The 20,841-nt window shown below is 47.0% G+C and overlaps 1 long non-coding RNA gene and 2 other non-coding genes across 3 annotated transcripts; all 3 read left to right on the top strand.

Annotated features, from left to right (window-relative positions):
• Positions 1–994: 994 nt before the first annotated feature.
• On the top strand, positions 995–18,079 carry LOC121470943 (uncharacterized). The gene is made up of 2 exons (XR_005982279.2): positions 995–1,175; positions 1,254–18,079. It is a non-coding gene; the product is annotated as an uncharacterized lncRNA (long non-coding RNA).
• MIR1-1 (microRNA mir-1-1) lies at positions 5,343–5,414 on the top strand. Its single transcript, NR_049089.1, has one exon. It is a non-coding gene; the product is annotated as a microRNA mir-1-1 (primary transcript).
• MIR133-3 (microRNA mir-133-3) lies at positions 17,637–17,707 on the top strand. Its single transcript, NR_049105.1, has one exon. It is a non-coding gene; the product is annotated as a microRNA mir-133-3 (primary transcript).
• Positions 18,080–20,841: the final 2,762 nt, after the last annotated feature.

Here is a 20,841-nt window from a genome sequence, read left to right as displayed (position 1 = left end):
ATCTCCCCTCCCTGCTGGATGAAACTTTGGAGGTTGGAAAGATCCTGTGGCCTCATAACCCAGGAGACACCACTGTGCTGGTGCTCCGCATTAACCACCCTGACAGGGGAGTTTCCCTGCCTGGCAATGAGGCTCCCAGTGCTCTCCATGTAGGGCAGAAAGTCCAACACCTTCCCAGCCTTTAGCACCTTTGGAGACGCAGGAGGACAGACATGGTCAGACAATGATGTGCCCAGGACATTGTGGTGAAGGACTTGGCCCCAGCATGAGGTTTTTGAAACGCAGTTCTTCCTTCTGAAAGGTGAAAATCGGGATCTTTTGAGCTTCTTCCCCACCTTCTGACCTGGAGACCTTTCTACCACGGAGGAAGAAATGCAAATAAAAGAAAGGAAAGGAGAAGAAAAGAACCAAAGCAGGAGACAGCCTGAGGTTTTCCAGCACGGAAAGGTCTCCGCTCTGTGTCTCTCAACGCCGGTGCTTACCAAACATAGCCCGGGCCCCGCGAAACCTCGGGCCGGCACAGAGTAGTAAGATGAGCTCCCTCTTTATTTGGCCTAGCTAAAAATAGCCGAGGGGAAAAAAAAGGCAGAGTCAGGACCCTGCAGGACCAGTAGTCAATGGGCTGCGAGGAGCGATTGAACTCCAAGCCCTGCTCGGCAGGCTCCAGCTGACGGGCTATTTTTTGCCGTGGTTGACTAAATATGGTCAGGGAGGGAAGAGCAGGAGCAGGGGCCGCTCGCCCGGGGGTGCGTGTTTGGGATGCTTCGCTGGGTATATAAGCACTGGAAAGGTGGACTCGCGTCCTGACCAGAGCTGCCCCCTCCCTCCGCCAGCCCCCCCAGCCGTGTGCATCCCCCCGCAGCCTGACCCCCAGCCCGGGCTGACCCCCGGGGGGGTGACAGGGAGGAGGAGGAGGAGGAGGGAAGGGAGTGGAGGGTGGGTGGGGGGTGCGCAGGCACTCGTGCCGGCGCAGCCTCTCGCATCAAGGTGTGCTGCAATCCGGGCGGGCACGGTGGCTGCTCCTTAACCCCCGGCTGGCCGCGGCGCTCCCCGCCCGCCCCGCGCAGCCCCCGCGGCTCCGCGCTGCCTCCGCGCCCGCGGCACCGCGCTGCGATGCGCTGCAGCGCCGGGGATGCGGGCATGGAGTTGTGCCGGTGCCGGGCGGCGGGGGCGAGGTAAGGGTGGGTGGGAGGGGAGGGTTTGCCTGGTGGTTTTTTATTTATTTAATTTTTTTTTTTTTTTTTCTCTCCAAGTGAGGACTAATCCCATCCCTGGGCCTGCTCTCTGTTCCCTTCCTGCATTAGAGATTGGCTATAAGGAGAAGGCTGACGGCTGCAGCATGAAGCGCATTATTACCTTGTGATTCCATGACCCTCCTCTATGCATCCCTAACTCTCGAAAGCTGATTCAGCTTTCAGCTAGTGCTCTGGTGAGTCCTCTGCTGCAACAGAAGCTCCTAACTGGTATGTCTTCTTTTTTTTCCCCCCCCCTCTCTTCTGCTCCCTGTCTTGCCTTTAACCGCTACCAGCTCAGCTTGGTTTAAACACTTTTCCTGGCCAATGCAGGACTTACCTGCCAATCCAACTTACCCGGGGACTTAAATATGGGCTTCTGCATACACAAATGTATATGTGTGTGTGTGTGTCTGTGTGGGGATTTGCTGGATGTGTGTTTAATCTGTGGATCGCTTAGGAAACCTCACCCCCCTCTTTTTTTTGTTCTGCTGTGGCATACTCCGCATTCAAAAAAAAAAAAAAAAAGAAAAAAGAAAAACAAAAAACCCACAAAAACTAACAAACTGCAGAGCAAGCAGTGCACTAGAATAATCTGAACTGAAATGTTAGAACTTTGACATGCAACCGTTCTGCAAGGTTAAACCGGCCTTTAAATACCTAATTCAGACACAGGCTGGCTAATGACACCTGGGGGGATTGGGGCTTTATTTATTTATTTGCAACAAACTAGTGCTATAAGCTGATATCAGGCAGAGCAAAAGGGTGAGAGGTGGTTAAACTTAGCCTAACTTGCAATGATCTCAATGCTGTAGTGATTAACTGTTAAAATGCCGAGAAATGAGTATTAATTACAGGCGCATGGTTTGTGAACCATCAGAAAGGGAATATGAGGAGGAGGAGAAGTTAGGTTTCCCTGCAAGGGTTTGGAATTCAGGTTACATGAAGTGTAGCATCAATTGACTGTTATTGCTTCTGCAACTCAGAGTTGACTGTGGTCATTATATTTTATATGCCAGTGGTGGTACCTATCACATGAATATATAGACACCAGTTTGGTGAGGTGGATACTGTGGTGCACACACACACTCATGCAGATTTAGGTACGTTTTATAGCATGCATATGGATGTTTTATATGCATCTTTATGCATAGGTATATAAATGCTCTATACAAGCAGGTGTAATGTATCACCCAGACACAGCCCATCTCCAGGCTGTGTGGGGAGTGTGGATACAGGTAGATGTGTGCCTGTGCCGGAGGGAGTGTGCACTGTGTAATTGTATAGGCAGAAATCCATGATTTGTGCTGTCAGTTTAATTGCTGGGTTCCTCTCGAGCAGATGGTTGTGTCTGTGGCTCCCAAGGTCTGAGCTCAGTCTCTCTGCCATGGGCTGTGCTGGGACGAGCATCTGCCTCCACCTCAGCCCCACTGGTGGGTCCCTTTTCCAGTGCCCAGCCCTACACAGGGGCTGGATACAAAGTCCCCAAAGGTTTCTGCTGCACAGCTTCAGTTTGACTTTGACACTTGGACCTGAGCAGCACATTGAGCTTTGGGCAGAGCAGGGAGATATTATACAGCATGTTGCTTTCCATCCCTCTCACCCTGCTCCTTCCTCTTTCACCTTCAGGCAGTACCTCAGGCTCTTCCCTCCCCTTTTATTTGCCCCTTGGCCTCTGCATGATCCAGGTCTCCATCCATTTTTCTCTCCAGAACAGCCACAGTTTTATTGCACATGTTTTTCTGCCAAAAGTAAGTGTAGGAGCTCAGTGAGCCCAAGTGGGTTGAAGATAGTGGCTGATGTTCACCCACCACTACTCTACTCCTGGTGGTGGCTGGAGGATGGGATTCACAGGGTGCCTCTGATGTTACATTGAAGGCACCATCATGGCCATTTGTCTGCTCCTCCACCAAATGGCACAACCCTGGAAAGCACAAGATTCCACCCAGAACCTCAAAGCAAATCTAAATCGCCACGATGAATTCTGCTGCTGTGGTTGCATCATTGTCTTCAGTTCTAGTAAGGATTTATAAGGTCATTTTTCTAAAGCTCTTCCACAGGGCTTGCTTTAGGTGGCTGGCAGCTGCTGTCCTGCTGGTTTGCAGAAGTTCGGGGCTATTTAGGACAGCCCATGTCAAATGCATTTGAGGAAATCAAATTGGGTACAAGGTGCAGATGTTTAACAGCCCAAGAAGTCCAGTAGCTGTACTACTGCTGTCAGTCTGAAGGAAATTCAATACCATGGAGTGCGTGGCTGTGCAACACCCCACCACCAACACTTTGTTTTTGTTGTTTGTTTGGGCTTTTTTTTTTCTAATCTGAATCACTCAGACTTTCCCTCACACACTTCAGCTCTCCCTTTGCTTTAATTTCACTGCAGTCATGCATTACACCAGTGCCACAGCTCCATCTCTCTTCCCCTTAATCCAAACTAAAGGTTGAAATTTGCCTTTAAATGAGACAAATAATGATGGTTACAAGGGCCAGCAAACTGATGGAATGAGGGGGAAGCTGCACAGAGCCAGGACTGAGGCATGTGCAGGTGTTGCATGAGGGGTGTGAAGCGATTTTGGGGCTTGGGGCTGAGCACGGCGGATTTACACCCGGGCTCCATGCGGCCTTTGCTCTTCAGTGGTGCTGGAAGTCGATGGGGCGCGGGGAAATATTTGCTCCCCAGCTGGCAGTGATATTTTAAAAAGCAGTGAGACGCATCGATGCAATTAGGTATTCCAAAGTGCTTAGTTTGCCACTTGCTAAGTTTACTTAAACCCTCCTTAAAGGGTTCATTAGAAGACCGCGAGGAACGGTAAAATTCATTAACACGGAGGCAGCCATTGCACATTTGCCTGTAAATTGGTATCGATCGGGCGCAGGTGAGGAGGCACCGTGCCCGCCCTGCTGAGCGAGCAGGCAGCGCCCGGCGTGACCTCCGCCGCGCTCCTGCCTAAATCCTGCCCATTGTGCCTCCCATTCAGCCCGGGCGGCCAGCGCAGCCCTGCCACTCGGCCCACATTGTCCAGGCAGCTTTAAAGCTCAGCACGGCTGCGAGGGAGGCGAGGCAGAGGGGCAGAGGCAGGAGCAGGAGCAGGAGCGGAGCTGCGTGCGGGACCGAGCATCACCGGGCACTGCGCGGTGCCGGCCGGGGCGCGCATCCCACGAGGATGCGGGGAGAACTCGGCAAGGCTTGGCCCGAGCTCCCAGCACCTCGCTTTGGCTGCCTTTTATGTCTGCAGGTCTTCCCAAAGCCCCTTAGCAGGCGTGGAGCTCAACCGGATGAGTTATTAGAAGCGATTTTTAATTATTTTTTATGGTTAATGCCCTGAACGCGCCAAAAGGCATGTGCTATCTTTTGGGGGTTGCTTATCTGTGGGGGTAGTGTCTCGCTCCCAGGGACCAGCAGAGGAAAAATCATTGGATTCACTAGGTAAGATGCTTTCTTCTTCCTATGCTTTAATCTCTACTTACTGATAAAGCAATCGCGTGTCTGGGGCTGATGAGTTCTCTTACTCTGGCGAATGGAGCAGTCCTTCCCGGTGTGGTTTGTAAATCAGTAGCTTGCCATTCGATTCTTGGCTTTCTGAAAACAAATTGGCTTTTTGTTTCCAAATTGTAGGATGGAGGCAATTGGGAATTGATAGATATTTAACTTTCTCCCACATGGCTTTGTCTGGAATGAAACCTATGTGCGTGTACAGCAAAGGCTTTCCACTAAACCACATTTTTGCCGTTTTTAAATGCTGGAAGTTTATGATTTAGAATCAAAAACCTACTTTTTAGGTGGACTGGGAGGCTGGCTTTTACTCTGTGCTGTATACGTTTCAAAGAGCCCCTGCTAGGGCAGCCACTGGACCTCTGCTGCTTTGTGTCCAGTGAATTATGCAGTTCCCCTTCCCAGGACCCAAAATCCATCATCTGCTGAGGGCTCAGCCCAGCATTACTGGCAAGGATAGGGAGCTGGGGTGTGTGTCTGTCTGCACATAGGCTGGGCAGGAGGAAAGTCTGCTGGTTTGAACTGAGCCGTAACTCACTCTCAGGATGTAAATTGTAAATCAGCGTTATTTTTCCTCCTGTGACCATATAAATGCGCATATTGAAACTACCTGCTTGAGAGACATACTTCTTTATATGCCCATATGAACCTGGCAAGCTATGGAATGTAAAGAAGTATGTATTTCAGGTGGGAATCCTTCTCAGAGGAGCAATGTGTGACCCCGGGCAAGGCGGGGGAGAAAGACAGACAGATTATTTTATATTATTATTTTTTTTAACTGCCTGACCCGGCAGACTGACTGGGGAGTCAATTGATGATCTTGTTCCAGCGCGTGTATTGTTCTGTCACTTTGCCTGTGTCAGCAGGTGGAAATGCTCATCAGGACATTAAATATTCAATATGCTGACTGCGGCATGGGCTTTGAAAGGCGATGCCAGAGGAAAGCTGGCTGTCCGCTCCTGGGTTTTAACAGGGATGCAGGCCAGTCACTCCCTTCTCCTGCTTCTCCAGCGACCCTTTTTACCCCAAAAATAAGGCCGGATAACAAACAAAGCTGGCTGATCTTTAAATCTAGGAACAACAAAAGGAGGTGGATGGTGGGGGGAGAAGAAGAGAGAGGAAAAGGAGACAACAGTTGAGACTTGGGCGTGTGGTGTTTTAGCTTTAAATTAGTGTGCAAATTCCGCTTTTTGAATCTTTCCCACATTAAAACTTTTTATGCTTAAAACTGGTGAGAAGGAGATCTTCCTTGTCAGTGTGGTGAGCCATCGAGTCAGTGGATCACAGCCAAAGCCAAAGGAGTACCCTGAATACAGGGGTCTTAAATACAAAAATTAGATCCTTTAATTCTGGAAGCCTTTTCCTTTGTAACATTTTCCAATGTAAAATAGTTGGCTGTTTTTTCAGGATCCTACAATAATGTGGCAAGATAAAAGAAATTTGGTTTAAAGACACATTTAATGTTCTGCCTAGGCGGGAGTCACATCTGAGGGTTTAAAGCTTTCTGCCCCAAATTTCCTCATGTTTCTGTAAAATTGCTATGATGTGAAAAGCTGAACTCCTCAAAAAGCTGCTCCCCAGTTTTCCAAACTCCAGTTTCCATCTCTTTGGGGCTGCTGAGGGCAGCATTTTGGTTTTGAGTGATTTCCCTGCAATCACAACCCCATCTTCGCCTTGCTCACGGGCTCCTCAGGTGTGGTGCCAGGACTTGTCATGCAGAGGTTGATCAAGTCTTTCCCATGGCAGCATCCTCCTCCAGGCATGGGAACAGTCGAGGCTCTGAGTTTGGATTTTGGGGAGTCTTTATCCGTCTATTCACGGTGAGTGCCGCCATCACTTGTTCCAGGTATGCCAAGAGGGATCGAACTCAAGCAGGTGCTTGTGAGTAGTGGGTGAGAAAAGGCAGGTTGGGCTGTTGGGGAGATTTCCTACCTGTAGGATTTGTGGGGTTTATCGAGGTGCTTTTTGTTGTTGTTGTTGATGTTTAAATTAAACACCACGGCTGATGGAGTTGTGGGCAGTGCTGAGCCCCTTCCCAGCAGAGGAGGAGACTTTGCTTTTTCTGCCAAGTGGCTTTGGGAAGGCTTGGTTTGCACAGGAGGATGGCTGGTGTGGACATTATTCTGTTGGCTTTCTCAGATGCTCTGGTTGTGCTGGGCCCTGGAAAGCTGGGGTGTTCCTGGCTGGCTGCGGCACTGTCCCTCAGGACCCGGCTGCAGGGATGCAGCAACCCCTGGGCTCAGCCCCACCAGCAGCCACCCTGCCTGGGGACAATCCTTGGCCCCCATGACCCCACAAGCATTGGTCCTGTGGGTGTCCAGCCCCATTTTGGGGTCAGACCTAAATATGAAACTGGTGGATGCTGGGAAATGAGCTGGACCCAGGCAGGAAGGCACTGGTTTCATGTAGGACTGTAATTCTGCTCCTTTGTAAATCAGCAATGTTAACTTGAGTCTCTGGATGAAAAATGAGGACAATTCTCACCATTCTGCATATAACATAACATTATATCTAATATATAATTTATATATGAAATTACCCTCCTTTCTTTGCTGACCCTTTGTCCGACTCCTTCTAATTTCCCTTCTCCTTCCTTTTTTCATTTTTCTTTTTTTTCTTTTTTCCTTTTTTTCCTTTTTTCTTTTTTCTATTTTCTTTTTCTGTTTTTTTTTTCTTCCCCCCTCTCTGTTCTCTTCCCCTTCTCAGCACAGGTTATACTAAAACCCGTGTGCCAGTGCATGTTGCTCTTTCAAAGGTGTTCATGGTTTGATTTACAGCAGATACCTGCATTTGTAATGCAATTTTTATCTCCTTCCCCCCGCCTCTCTGAATTAATACGCTTGTTAATCACATGGAATTGCTAACTTTAGGAAGTCGCTAAGTGCTCGGATTTATTTTTTATGTAAATATTTTCAAAGGTATAATTCTGAGCGCTGTCTCGCAGCATGGCAGCGGAGATGGCGGGGGAAGCTTTGCCATGGACGGTGTCACCTGGGCTTGGACAATGTTAAAAATGAAACGGGTTGGATGTGGCCCCCCAGGAGCCATGGTAGCTTTGCTGTTGACACCAATGGAAGGAGCCGATGGCTGCAGGCCTTCACCAACCACTTTGCGCCATCCTTCTTCTCCATGGCAGCTCTTCATCCCTTTTACACCGCTTTGGATTAAAACTGCGGCCGTTACGTTGCACTGAGCCTGCTGTATTTTACAGCTAAATTAAAGCCACTTCTCTTAAGCTTTCTATAAATTGGTGAGCATCTCCTGGCCTTGAGAGCCGTGGCGGGTGTGATATGAGGAGCACTCGCGCTGTACCTGCAGCGCTGGGATGCTCAGGTGCGCCCATCCGTCCTGCGAGCCGAGTACTGTGCAGTGCCAGGCGCAGAAACAGGAGCTCTGAGAATTGTAAAAGCCATAAATCCAGTGGACCAAATTAGTTAAATTTTTCTATTCTATGCCTCACAAAATCCAGCCGTTCTGGAGATGAATTCCCCGCATGTAAGCGGAACTACCGGCAGGTATAAGATGGATATTTCGCACGTGCACATGAGAGCACAGGGACAAATTTGTGCCATGCGGTTTTCCCTGGCGGGTTTTTCTTTTTTCTGTACTTCTGCGTGTTTGTTACATTGATGATCCATTATTACAGTTGTTACTATTACTTAATGTTGGAAGACAGGTGGTCCCATAAATTCTAGTACTCTCTATTTTTATTTATTTATTTTTTTAAAAGGGGGGGCATGTTTGCAATTCAAGTTTAATAGTGCATTCATCAAGAGCAATAAAGCATTTTATTGCACAAGTATTTCAAGGGATGTGCCGGCCCTGGTAAAAGCATTAGTAAAGGGGTGCATCAGCAATCTCATTTAAAACTGTCGACCCAACGTGAAAAATGTTGCGTTGAAGAATAAACTGCTATTAAGCATGATTAGATTGACCTGCAGGACAGATATTTTAGCTGCAGCAGCACAAGTCGATCAAAGTGAGCATCGCTTAGATTGCAAATTTTTTTTTTTAATGCCCTAAATTAAAAATGAAAGAGCCTCAGAATATTTAGGACCAGAGTGTGACTTTGGGGGTGAGATTTGTGCATTCAATTTGAGGCGGTTTGGGAAAGTGGGGAAAGGGGGAAAAGGTATTAATTGCTGCCCCTTTAGCATACATTGAAAATATGTTACTCAGATCAACCAATCAAAAAAGAAATTGTGCTGACTCAGCACTCGGGCTAGTCTGCACGTCCGATTGCAGAAGAGATCAGCACTGCACTGCAGTATCTTTCCCTGCCTTTGACACCAGCCTAGCTGGGCAGGGCTTCCCTTGTGTTTCCCAGGACTGGTTTAGGCCAAGAACAAGAGAAGGCCCTGAAAAGAGGAGGAGAGAGTCAAGGTTGCATGAGCCTCGAGCTGCTAACAATCCTTTTTAGTCAGTAAGAAGGAGCTTCCATGCTAGGTTTGCCCTGCCAGATGCAAGCGGCATGAATTGCTTGGGAATATATCTATTTTTAAAGACTTTCACCACATCTTGCACTTAGCAGTGACTGTGGGCGAGGGGGTGGTGTGTTCCTAGCAAGAGAAATATCCTCGCTCCTCAGCTCTGATGCCTCCCCGAAAGCCCAGGGCTGATTTCAGTGCCGCACTGGCGGGTGCCTCCCAGAGAAGATGCTGGGTTAAATGTTTGCTGTGTGATGCTGAAGCTGCTCTTGACCTCAGCCAAGCGGACAGCGATGCTGAGAGCTGCCTTCCCACTGGGATGTGGGGGGTCACGCTGAGAGCAGCCCAGTACTCCAAGGATGGGAGCCAGCAGAGAACATGGACTCCGCTGCTGGCTTGTTGGGGTTGCAAACAAGTTGTGTAGCTTGCTTGCCTCAGTTTCCCTCTGAGGGAAAGTAGTTTTTTGCTGAGGAGTAGTTGAAGCTGTGTTTGCACTGTGAGGCTGAAGGTGGAGGTGGCCAAGGTGGATGGAGGCAATGACATGAGGCCAAGATTGTCCTGGTTTGGTTGGCATTGGCTTGCCCAGTTCCGCCCGGTGTGTATTTGGGGAGACAGCACAGCCTGCCTGGACTGTGCCCCTCTGCCCTCGTGATGTCATGCAAACACTCATCTGCATTCCCCACACCTTGGAACAGGCGTAACGTGTGAGGAATGGAGGCTGGACCTCCATGTGCCCATGGAGCCATGGATGCCTGGGGGGTATCCCAGCAGGATGAGGGGTGATGGGGTCTGTGGGGGTGCTCCAGCACTGCGGGCCTGCTTGCTGGTCACCGGTGTGGCCATGATCCTGTGTGCTGGGTGACTCTGCCAGCACCGGGCAGGTTGGGCTATGCCAGGCTTAACCAGCTGTGCATGCCCAGCTCTGAACACCTTGGTGGGCACCTACAGGTGGAACAGTGTCCCTGTGGGCTGCTGTCTCCTGACCACTGCAGCACCCTGTGATGCTGTTGAGGTGTTTTTGCTTGCACTGTGTAAGCAGCACCAGCGAGCATCCCTGGGTTAGTCTGTATTTTTCCAGAGCAGTCTGTACGGAGCAGCAGCGCTGGTGGATGACCCCCTTGTGTGCAAGGGGAAGGCTTTCAGACACAGATATGTCTTGACTAAAGCAGGATTTGATAGTCAAAGGTTTTAGCAGTTGGAACAGTTGCTGGTGGTGCTCAGGAGGCTCAAGGGAAGCAGGTGACTGACATCTCCAGCAGATGCAGGGTTTTCCTTTTTTTTTTTTTTTCTTTTCCTTTTTTTTTTCTCCTGAAGCACAGAGCCGTGCCTGCAAATGCCTTGCCATGCCCAGATATGGCCTGTGCTGGGACCACTGCTTCTATCTAAAAAAGCCCTGGGCAGACTGATGAGCCTGGGGGAACTGGGGAACAACTGCTATAAATAGTGCTCATTCTCAGCTGCCCTTCTGGGGGGACAGGATTAGGTGGCATCTGGGCAGCCAGGAGGCGTGGGACTCGTGACCACCAACCGCAGAAGTCACCCAGCAGCTGTAAGGATAGGAGCCATCCCTGCAAAGACCTTACATAGGCAAGTCAACCCTGGCATTTGGGGAGTCGGATAAAGCCACAGGGGCAGGAATCCAGTGACCTAAGAGCAATTGAGAATAAAGTTCACCACAACGGCCGGGACAGCGCTTCCAATCTGAGCTGTGACCTGGCATGGGAGACAGGACTTGGCTTTGGCTTTTCAAGCAGCTTGGTGCAAGCAAAGGAAGGTGTCAGGAGGGAGATGGTGACATGGGAAGCAAAGTGTCACAAGGAGCTGCTGAGATGAAAAGACTGGTGTTCCCATCTGGGAGGCTGCGGGTTAATTTGCTTGTTAATTTCCTGGCAGCGAGACTATTGGAAGCTCTGATTTAATATTTGTGTTTACTTTGGGTAAACAAATTAACAAAAAAAACCCCAAGTCTTAATAATTTAAGACACCGACTTGATTGAAGCTAGCAGAAAGTAATGAATCTCGTGAGGTCATTTCACTCCCACCCTGAGAGGAGATGGGCACTGCCTGGAGCTCATGGCCATGGGGATGTAGGGTAACTGATCCCTAAAAGTGAGGGGTGCTTGTAGCTAAGGACTGCAAGAAAGTGAAACAGCTTCTGAAAGAGCAGAGGAAAAGGACTCTATTGTGCTTTAATTAAGCTCAACCTTGAGTATTTGAAGGGAAATGATGGAGCAAGGAGTGAGGAAGGTTTGGCCAAACAGAGGAGGTGGCTGTGCAGGTGATAAATGAAAGGGATGTACTGAAATGTGTGCAGTGGGAGACTGGGGAAAAATCATGGAGCAACGCTGCAGCTTGTTCCTGAGTGGGATGGAGACCTGAATGTGCAGGCAGGTTGAGATGGGTATTTATGTCCAGGCTTTGCCCCTTCTGTCTCTCACGATATCAGGGCTGTGCTGCACCACTTTGCCTTCTTTAAATTAAGCCAGCTTTGTCCTAAAGCCTTGTCTTTGAGACAATAAGATGCACCCACTAAAATCTATTGTGCCATTTTTGCAAAGCCCAGCAAAAGTCGCCCGTGCACCGTCCCCTCCCTGTCCTCCACGCTCATTTAGCCTATTTGAAACTGAATTTATTCCTGGGAAGGTCCCCATCAATTTGCCTTGCTCTTTTGTTGACAAGTTTATTAAAAACCTGGGCAACTACATATTAAACTTTTATCAGTGTCGAGGAAGAATACGTCCTTTGAGCAGCCACAAAAGTTATGGATTGGGGCTTAATGTTTCTTGTTCCACCATTTGGCTGAGTCAGCGTAACAAATAAAAGCTGCCACTTCTTTTTTTTTTCCCTTTCTTGAGAGACAGTTCCCTTAACAGTGTAAGTAACTGTGTCCAGCAATGCAAAAAAGGTTTCAGGTCTGGGTAAACATGAGGTTTTTTGTTTCTCTTTGTACCCATAAGTCTTGAATAATTTGAATAACTAATATAAGAAAATATGAACCCTGGAGAAAGTTATTGCTGCTTAGCTCTGAGCCAATAGTTTTGGTAAAATAACCGTTACTTTATAGTGTTTACATTAAAAAATTTGCTGCAAATTAATAATTGCACTGCAAGTGATGTGTTTTCATCCAGTGTGAGGGGAGGAAGGGGTTGGAGAGATGTTTGGTTGGGGATGTCCCTTTGCACCGCTGCAATAGGGGATCTTCGCTCTTTTTCTTTAGTCATAAGATGAAACAAAGAGGAGGGCAATATGTTGCACCAAAGATGTTAAAAATAAAGCGTTAGAATTGCATAACCTAGTTCCCATTCTGCCGTGCAGCTGAGTTTTTAGGAGTTGAAAGAAGCCTGAGAAATAATTGGTGGGAAGGAGTTTAAATTGATATAACAACAGTCAGGCAGGGGGAAAAAAGTGAGCATTGGTGGGACTAAGCCACAATTCTTAAACTCTGCTGGGCAAATAAATAAATAACACAGCATCTTTCTCTGCCTGTCACCATGTCCAAGGATTTTTTAGTTCTTAAACAGGTCTGCTGGCATAATTTGTCAAGTCCAACAGGGAGGTTTCCGTGTGACAGCCGATTGTTTTTCACCAGGCACAGTGGTGCACCAGAGCCATCCTGCCGGCTCGGAGCAGCTCCATAATTAGACAAGAGTTAACATTCCTGTATGAGGTGGCTCATCCCTCCTGCCCAGGGCACGGCACAGCCGCCAGGGCCCATCCTGCGCCGTGCCCGCGGCTGGCGGGGAGCGTTCCGGACAAATCCCTCTGCCTCCAGGAGTTTATCTGCATCACCATTTGCTCCAATTATAACTAATTGGACAAATACTGCATTTTCATAGAATCTAATTTTCTATTGATTTTAACGGGACTGCTGGTGTTTTGTACTATTAAGTGGTAATCTCGTATCAGTTGCTGTTTAAAAACGCTGAGTGCACTCCCCTGTATGGGATTATGCAGTCAGCACATGTTTTAAAACCTGTTTAATTGTTAGGTCCGTAAAATGCACAAACTGTATTAGGGAGCGGCTTTGTTCTCTTTTGAGAGTGTGAGTAGCACAACAAAAAAACCCAACTCCACAACTATTTCCACAGCCGGTTTCAGGAGGTGCAGCTCCCAGAGAACTGCTCAGAGTCTTGTGCTTTGGGAAAAGAGCTTTGGAGGGACCCTCTTGATCCCACATGGAGCCAGCTCCCTCCAGGTAACAATTGAACAGAGCAGGTCCGTGCTTGACTGTTGTTTTTACAGGAGGCCTAGGACCAAAATTCGGGTTAAGACAGAGAGAAGGTCACTTTAGATGCTTTGTATAACAAAGGAATAAGGTGATAACTGTAGGGTTTGAAACTTTATTCTCTGTCATAGATATTGCCGTGTACCTTGGCGATACACCCAAATAAAACCAGACTATCAAATTAGCCATTTCATTTCAGCAAGTACCCCTTGAGGCAGGGTGAAAGCAACAGTCCTCTGGTCAGCACCACTTAAAGAAGAGAAGATTTAAAGCAAAGATTTAGGAGAGGAAGGGAGAGGTGGCCTGGCAAAGAGCATTTCCAGCAATGCACGGGGATCGCTGGCTCCGGGATATTGGATAACAACAATAATGGTGGAGAAGGCAGATTAAAGGGGATGGAAATGATGTTTTGGGGCAGTTGAGTCACCCTGGGGTGCTGGTGAGTTTCCTGTCAAGTTTCTGCCTTCACTGCTCATTAGCAAGAGCCATGTTGTGTTTGTTGGAGACAGGTGAGTTCATGAGGGTGTGTAAATTAAATAGACACTTTATTAAGTTCAGGTAATAGTTTTGGTTTGAAAGACTGAGTGGCTACTGCAATGTCAGCAACTGCCTTACTGCACAAAGGAACTGAATGCTTTTTAATTAAGTCAAATAAAATCCAAGCAGAAGGCTCTTGAGCCTTGTCTGGAGTCTACTTTTTGGGTTGAACATCTTTAATTTTAGAAATGTTAATAAAACACAGTCTACTTTTTCCCTGTAATAATGTAAGTTCAATTAATATTTGATGTCTGTAAGGAAAAGGATAAAAGCAGCGAGCTTGTATTTTCTGGTTTACAAATGGCACATTGGGCAGAATCCTGCAACTGTGGCATTGATTTAAACATCCTCACAAAGACACCATGCAATAAAGTTGAACCATCTGCAGTATAAGTATGTCTGTTTGGGGGGAAAAAATAGCAATGTGAGAGAGTAGAAATTTTCCTGTATTATCAAAAGCCACTTCATTTTGAGGAAATTTCCTCCAATTTAGTAATGTTTGGATGGAAATCAAATAACACATTAACTTTGGGAAAGGGAAAAAAAACCCTTCCAAAGCTAATTACAAAGGGAATGTGCACTTCATTAAGATAAAGCTGTAGGAAATCAATGTTCTGTATTGTTGTTTTTTTCCTTTTGATTGGATTTTAGAATGATAAATTGTTCATGCATTTGATCTAAAAATGATTTGTTTATTCAGATGAAGAGCAACAGTACTTTGTCTCATTTGGCCTTTTAGCTTACAATGATAATGGCTTGGAGGGGCTACTCATTTCTCAAAAGTGTATTGGACTGGAATAGGCAGGAGATTTCTGGACTCAGAAGGATGGGCCCCATGCAAGGGTTTGTTGTAGGCTAATTCTATTGCATGTTGAATCTTCTGCTTCATTAAGAATATCGACAAATGCTGATAAATTCTTTGGCTTTCCTGTACTGTCTATAACACATCTTTATTAGAATATTGAGGCTGAAGTGGAAAGATCTGCGATAGAGGAGATTCTCGTGTTGGGTACTACTGACCCTACTTGCCACAGCACTGGGGGCTTTTGCCCATTTTCCTGGATATAATCATGGACAGCAGAGCCAGCAGCCAGGCACAGGCACCACACCAGAGCAGGAAAAGCCAGGCATGTGTTTGTTCTGCTATTTTGGCCTTGATTCACCTCTAACCCCTGGCTCTCACTCCACATGCCCATGGCTCTCCAGTGCCATCCCACAGCTCCTGTAGGCTTTGCCAGGTCAGGGTGGCAAGGCCAGGAGCAGGGGGGCACCAGCTCCTCCCACACCTTTCCAATGCAAGACCCAACTTCATGAGGAGATGATTAGACCTGACTTGGCTTTGGGCACAAACCTGACCGTGCTGGTGTGGGGTGGTCGAGGTTTTGGGCCTGGTTTGGGGCGCTGTTGCAGGCTGCACTTGCAACATTGGCACAGGCAGGAAGGGAGAGCACCACCAATCCCTGCCTGGCTGTTAGGATTGGCAAACTCTGCTGTCAGATCTTGCCTGTTGAATCCCTCCTATTTCATAGTGGAGGGCGCCCACAGGCATTTGGAAAAGAGCCCTGCCTCACTAGAGAGATCAGGAGCTTCAGACAGCTCAGATCTCTGACCATATCTGTAATCCATCTTGTTAGGGTGGCTGGTACAGCCCCAGAGACCAGCCTGGCAGTGCCTGGGCTGGCAGAGACCTGGGCACTCCCTGCTGGGAGGCTGCAAGTCCCCGTGGGTTGCAGCCCTCCCCAGCTTTATAACGTGGGCTGCTCTTTCTCAGCTGCTGGGAAAGCCTCACCACCAGAGAGACATCATTAGTTTTGATTAATGGCATCCAGAAGAGAAAACCTAATTTTCTAAAAAGGAAAACCTTACCCATAATTCACTGCAGAGAATTTAAACAAAATGTTATAGAACATCCACGCTGACTCACATTGATTTCAAATACGTTCCAAGGCACTCCCCAAAGCAAAGAAGGGAGGAGTGGGGACAGCTCTGGTCCCCAGCAGAAGATGCTCGGTGTAACCCCACAGTGCTGCTTTCAAAGGACTGATCCCAAATCAACAGGGCTGGGACAGTGCACACATACCTGTGTGCAGGCTGTGTTTGAGGTGGTGCTGCTCAGGCAGTTTGATGCACTCTATCCCAAAATCCATGTGCCCATCAGGACTTAGCTCTGTACAGCCTTGCTCGCTAATGGCATTTCCACCTGTACCCAATCACCAGTAAATAATTACTTTCCTTTGCCTCCCGTAAGTTACCAAAGGATGAATTTAATACTTCCAGGTCTGCACTGTCTAAGTTTCCATTTAGTTCCTTGGCTTGATTGTCTCTTGTAAAGGTACCTACAGATAACTTGATTAAATTAATTGTAGAGCTCTTTTTTAAAAGCTATTCTGTCTCCCTTTTTCTCTCCATCTCTCTCTCCATTTATTTATAGGCAGCTTAGAGTAACGGGTTTGGGCAGTTAAGTGATCTGCAGTGCTTACCGTGACAATGCGAAGCCTGGAATTCTTCGGGAGATAAAATGCTGGCCCACTTGCAATTTTCCTGCGTGCAGAGGTTCCAAGCACAGGTGCTTTTCCCTGGTATCATCTTGCAGCGTGGTGGGCTGCGAGGGAGAGGGGGGGAAAAGTCACCTTTGCCTTCTGACGCATATAAATTCTTTAAATAGGTTATGCACATGGCAATGTGCAATATCTGCGCGTGGCTCCGGGTTAAGAAGGAAAGGCCTGACTTTATTGGCTCCCACTGCAGAAATGATCGGAGCTGCTGTGATTTTAAAATTTGATTTACTGGGTTATTTTTAGCAGTGGGGTGTTCATGCTGCAGGGCTCTCCAGGAGAAATCAACACCCCAGTGTTGAGATGTGAACCATCACAGGAGTGACTTGGACAGCAGTGGTGTAGCAGGGACTTGCTTTCCCCATTTGGGGACAAATTGCCAGATTATGAGATTGCAAGAAAGTAAAGCTTTTTTTTTTTATTTTTTTCTTTCATTCCTCCCTTTTGTTTCCTTTCCACCACTTTCCTGTTGGTTTCTGGTGAGCAAATACAACCATTGCTTGAGCAGGCCTTAAACCTCCTGAAAATGCTGATTTTAATGCCAGATGAGAAAACACAGGAGGCTTCACAGTAGGGAAGCAAAGTTTGCTAACCTCTAAAAAAAGATTTCAGGTGTTCCAGTCTTTTCCCTCCCATTTTTCAAGGAGAGCCCTGAGGGGAGAAGAGTTCTGCAGCCTGAGTTCCTTGGCTGTGGGCTGGGCTGGTTGTAGCAGGCGACATCTGTGCTGCTGCGTGTTAGGTGTCACTTCAGACACCAAAACACGGGGATGGAGGAGGACAGCACACCATAAAACAGTGAAAGGAAAGGGGGAAGGAGGTGATAATTAAAGCATCTGGATGAAAACAGTAGCTTAACATTTACTTATGTCACACTGTAATAGAACGTGGCTCTCAAAACAGAGCCAAATATCAAGTTTAAAAACGCTTCAGGCTGATGGTTACTGCTGCAGACTATTCCACTGCTGTTCAACCTGCCTCTTTAATTCAGACTTGCTCTTCAGCTGTAGCCTCTAAGAAGCTTAAATAAATCCTGACTGCCTGAAAGTGAAGCCATTTGAACCAGTGCGGCATCAGGCAGCAAGTTCAGAAGAGGTCCAGGCAGCTGGGAAAGAAAAGACCCTGAGGAATTCTCTTCTCTGCTGCCACAGCCCATGAGGCCAAATGCTTTGCTAAAGCTGGTAAAATGGAACCAAATCAACTGTTCAATGGATTTGGTCCCCTTCAACCAGCTGTAGCTGTGCATTGATCTCTCAGACGCACCTTGGAGGATGAAACACTTGAACCCGACCAGGGCGGCTCAGGTAGAAGACAAATGGCCACTTGAACACTGCTGATAAGGAAATGATGATGATTGGCATCTGCAGATCTATCACTCAGGCTCTAAACTGGTGGGCTGAGCCTGAGTCATTATGTGGTTGCCAGTCAATTCTGCCTAAGGGAGACCACTCAGGATTGATAATCTCTATCAGCCCCTCCATTGATCTCAGCTGTAACCCAGTGTGTTCCCACTGCAAATGCTGTGCATTTTCATATGTGTTTGCTCATACCCACCCAGGAGCCCCATGCCTCAGTGTTTCATCTGCTGCAAGGAAGAATAAAGGCTTTGATCTGAAGTTCCCTCCTTGTGTTTTGTACCATGCGCCGAGATGCTCCTTCCACAGCTCTATGAAGAAATCAGCTACAGGGCTACCAGAGCTGGGAAGGAGTTGGGAAAACCAACTGCTTCCTCACTGCCCCAAACTGCAAATATCCACAGTCTGCACTAGCCAACAATGTTTTTTTTTTGTTAATGAGATATAAGCTGTGCTCCTAAAAAGTTCCCTTTTTGACTTTGTTGACCTATAAGACTTGTAAAGTCTCTACCCCAGTCTGGTCCTTATAAGCACTAATGTTATGCTAATGGAGTTAAAGAAAATCGCTGGCTTTCCCGTGTAATAATGATTGGTGGGAAAGTAAGCTGGGCGTCATCCTTTCCTAGCCATCGTAAATCTATAGGACTCTCACGAGCTATGAATATTGCAGCTTTAATGAGCCATTTGGATGCAAAAGTCTGATGGGAGATTATTCATGTCTTTACTTCTTAACAACACCTGGCCCAAGTTAACCCCTGGCATAAGAGTGTGCAGAGATTTGTCTGTTTCACACACTAGAAATTAGGTTTACTTCATTTCACATCCGTGGTCCTTTAGCTACCATTTAAGTGCTCTTACTAGGGCCAAGAGTATTCATGTGCTTCAAGATAAGGAGTCGTTTGATGGATCTGAGGCTTAACATGCATCTAATATTTATGTCACTGGGTATTTAAAAGGCAAAGACATGAGGAGCAGTGTTACTGCAGGACTGCCTTTCCTCAGCTAAAAGGAAAATACTGCTTACTTGATCCTGCTGCCTCATTTTTCTGCACTTTAACAGTGCCTAAGCATCCATGTCGATATCCTACTGAAGTCTACATGTGTTTTTTTTCCCATATACTTCAATCAGATCAGGTACATTTTACTTCTTGCCACCCACAGATTTCTTAGGAACATGTAAAAGAAATTACAGGTTCTATTTTTAAAATTTATTTATCTTCATAACTGCAGCATCTTTCTAAGCACCCAATGATGCACCCAAAAGAGTGCATCTGACAGAAGATTGCAGTGAGTGCAAAATGCATTTGTTGATGTTTTTCCCTGCAAATAGAGGAAAAGGAGCAGCTCCAACAAATGCCTGTATTAGCATGGAGGCCGTGGGTAGTGGGGGTGCTCATTGCTTTCCAGCTGAAGCCTCACAGCACAGCTCTGCCCTTGGCAAAACAAGCCAAGTGGCCACCACCTCTGTAACTCTGAGTGACCTCTGGACACGCTATCTGTCGTGGATGACTAATTGCTTTGTAATTATCCGTGCTGGTTTCTGTGCACTACTCAATCCCAATTCCTAATTCCCATCTCAGAAGGATCAAGCAAAGGCATCTGCTGAGGCACAAATGACTGTCCAGGCAAACCACCTCAATGCTGCCACTGCCAGTCCTGAGATTCCTGAACATCCTTGGGATGAAAGCACAAGGGAAGGGAAATCCTCAGTTCAATTCCCTGATTGCTGGCAGTCTGGGCTGTGAATGATGTTGGGACTCTAGAGGAAAAGGTTGAGTAGAAACAGATGCTTCCAGCAGGTTGTGGCCTGGGTTTCCAAAATACCATGCTCCTTCCGCCTGCTCCCACAATCTGGGTTATTTTCTCTTGTTCCCCAGAGCTGCATCCAATTTAAACAACACCATTATTAACATTCTTCCTTGGTAATGATAATTAAGTTACAAAAAAATGTCAAATGGGGAAGCTGGAGGCATTGCAACTTGAACAAAAACAGGGAATGTAAATGAAATATATTTTCCTTAAAGAAGTTTGGTACTCCCAAAGTCACCTTGAATAGCAGGGAAGCTTCCAGTTCTCTGGAAGCAAGAGAAGATATGAATTCACAGGGATCCTAAAAGTTGAGCCATACATTTAGATGCCTAAATGTGGATCCCACCTTCAGGCACCCATGCTTGAAGATTTCTGGCTGTGTTTTGTCTTTATGGAATGAGAAATTCAGTTCACTTAGCATGGAATTTCTATACCAATACAGCCATTATGGTCTAGGAAATATGAGGCCCAAGAAGAAGGCAGCAGGTAGACTTCAGGGGAACTCTCTAGGGACTGATAATGTGTAGGAAAAAACGTAAGGCATGGGCCAAAACATTGTAAATGTCCTTCCCAACAATTTGTGTTTCAGCCTTGCTCACTCCCAAATCCTTCCTGAGGCAACAGCCGGGTTTGGAGCTCGCTGATATCTGCCCTTTGCAGCCGGGAGCTGCCTGGACCCTGAACCCATCCATGGTCTGAAAATTGGATCTGCCTCAGTCGATTTCCCATAAAGCGCAGCTCTGAGTGGAAGTCTTACCACTGACTTTGAAAATCCCAGGCTCAGGTCCTGGCTAAGTCATTAGAAAATTTTAGCCAACCATTCTTAACTACATCAAATCTAATTGTTTCCCATATCCACTAAGAGGCTGCTCTGATGGCTCACCAGACACTGCTGGTTTCCTGGAAACCCTATTAGCTTCTCAAACAAGGCAATCCTGAGGACTCAGTCCTGCAAACCTTTTGTGCAAATATTAAATAACAGCAAATAATTAGCAAGAATAATCCTTTTTGCTTGACCCTCTTCTGTAATAAAGACCTTTGTCGGCGAATGCAAACTTTATTTTGAGGAGCAATTCATAATCTAGAGCTGCTGAACACATCAGCCTAAATACACTAATACTCTAATATCCATATTTGTACAGGACTTAAGACAGACAAAAACAGGCATGCTCTCTGTCCCAAAGACCTGAGAGCATTCACCAGTCAAGCACAGG

This window comes from Taeniopygia guttata, chromosome 20 (assembly GCF_048771995.1).
Source record: "Taeniopygia guttata chromosome 20, bTaeGut7.mat, whole genome shotgun sequence".
NCBI classification, from domain to species: domain Eukaryota; kingdom Metazoa; phylum Chordata; class Aves; order Passeriformes; family Estrildidae; genus Taeniopygia; species Taeniopygia guttata.
Note: the sequence above shows the minus strand (reverse complement) of the source record. Positions and strands in the feature narration are given on the sequence as shown.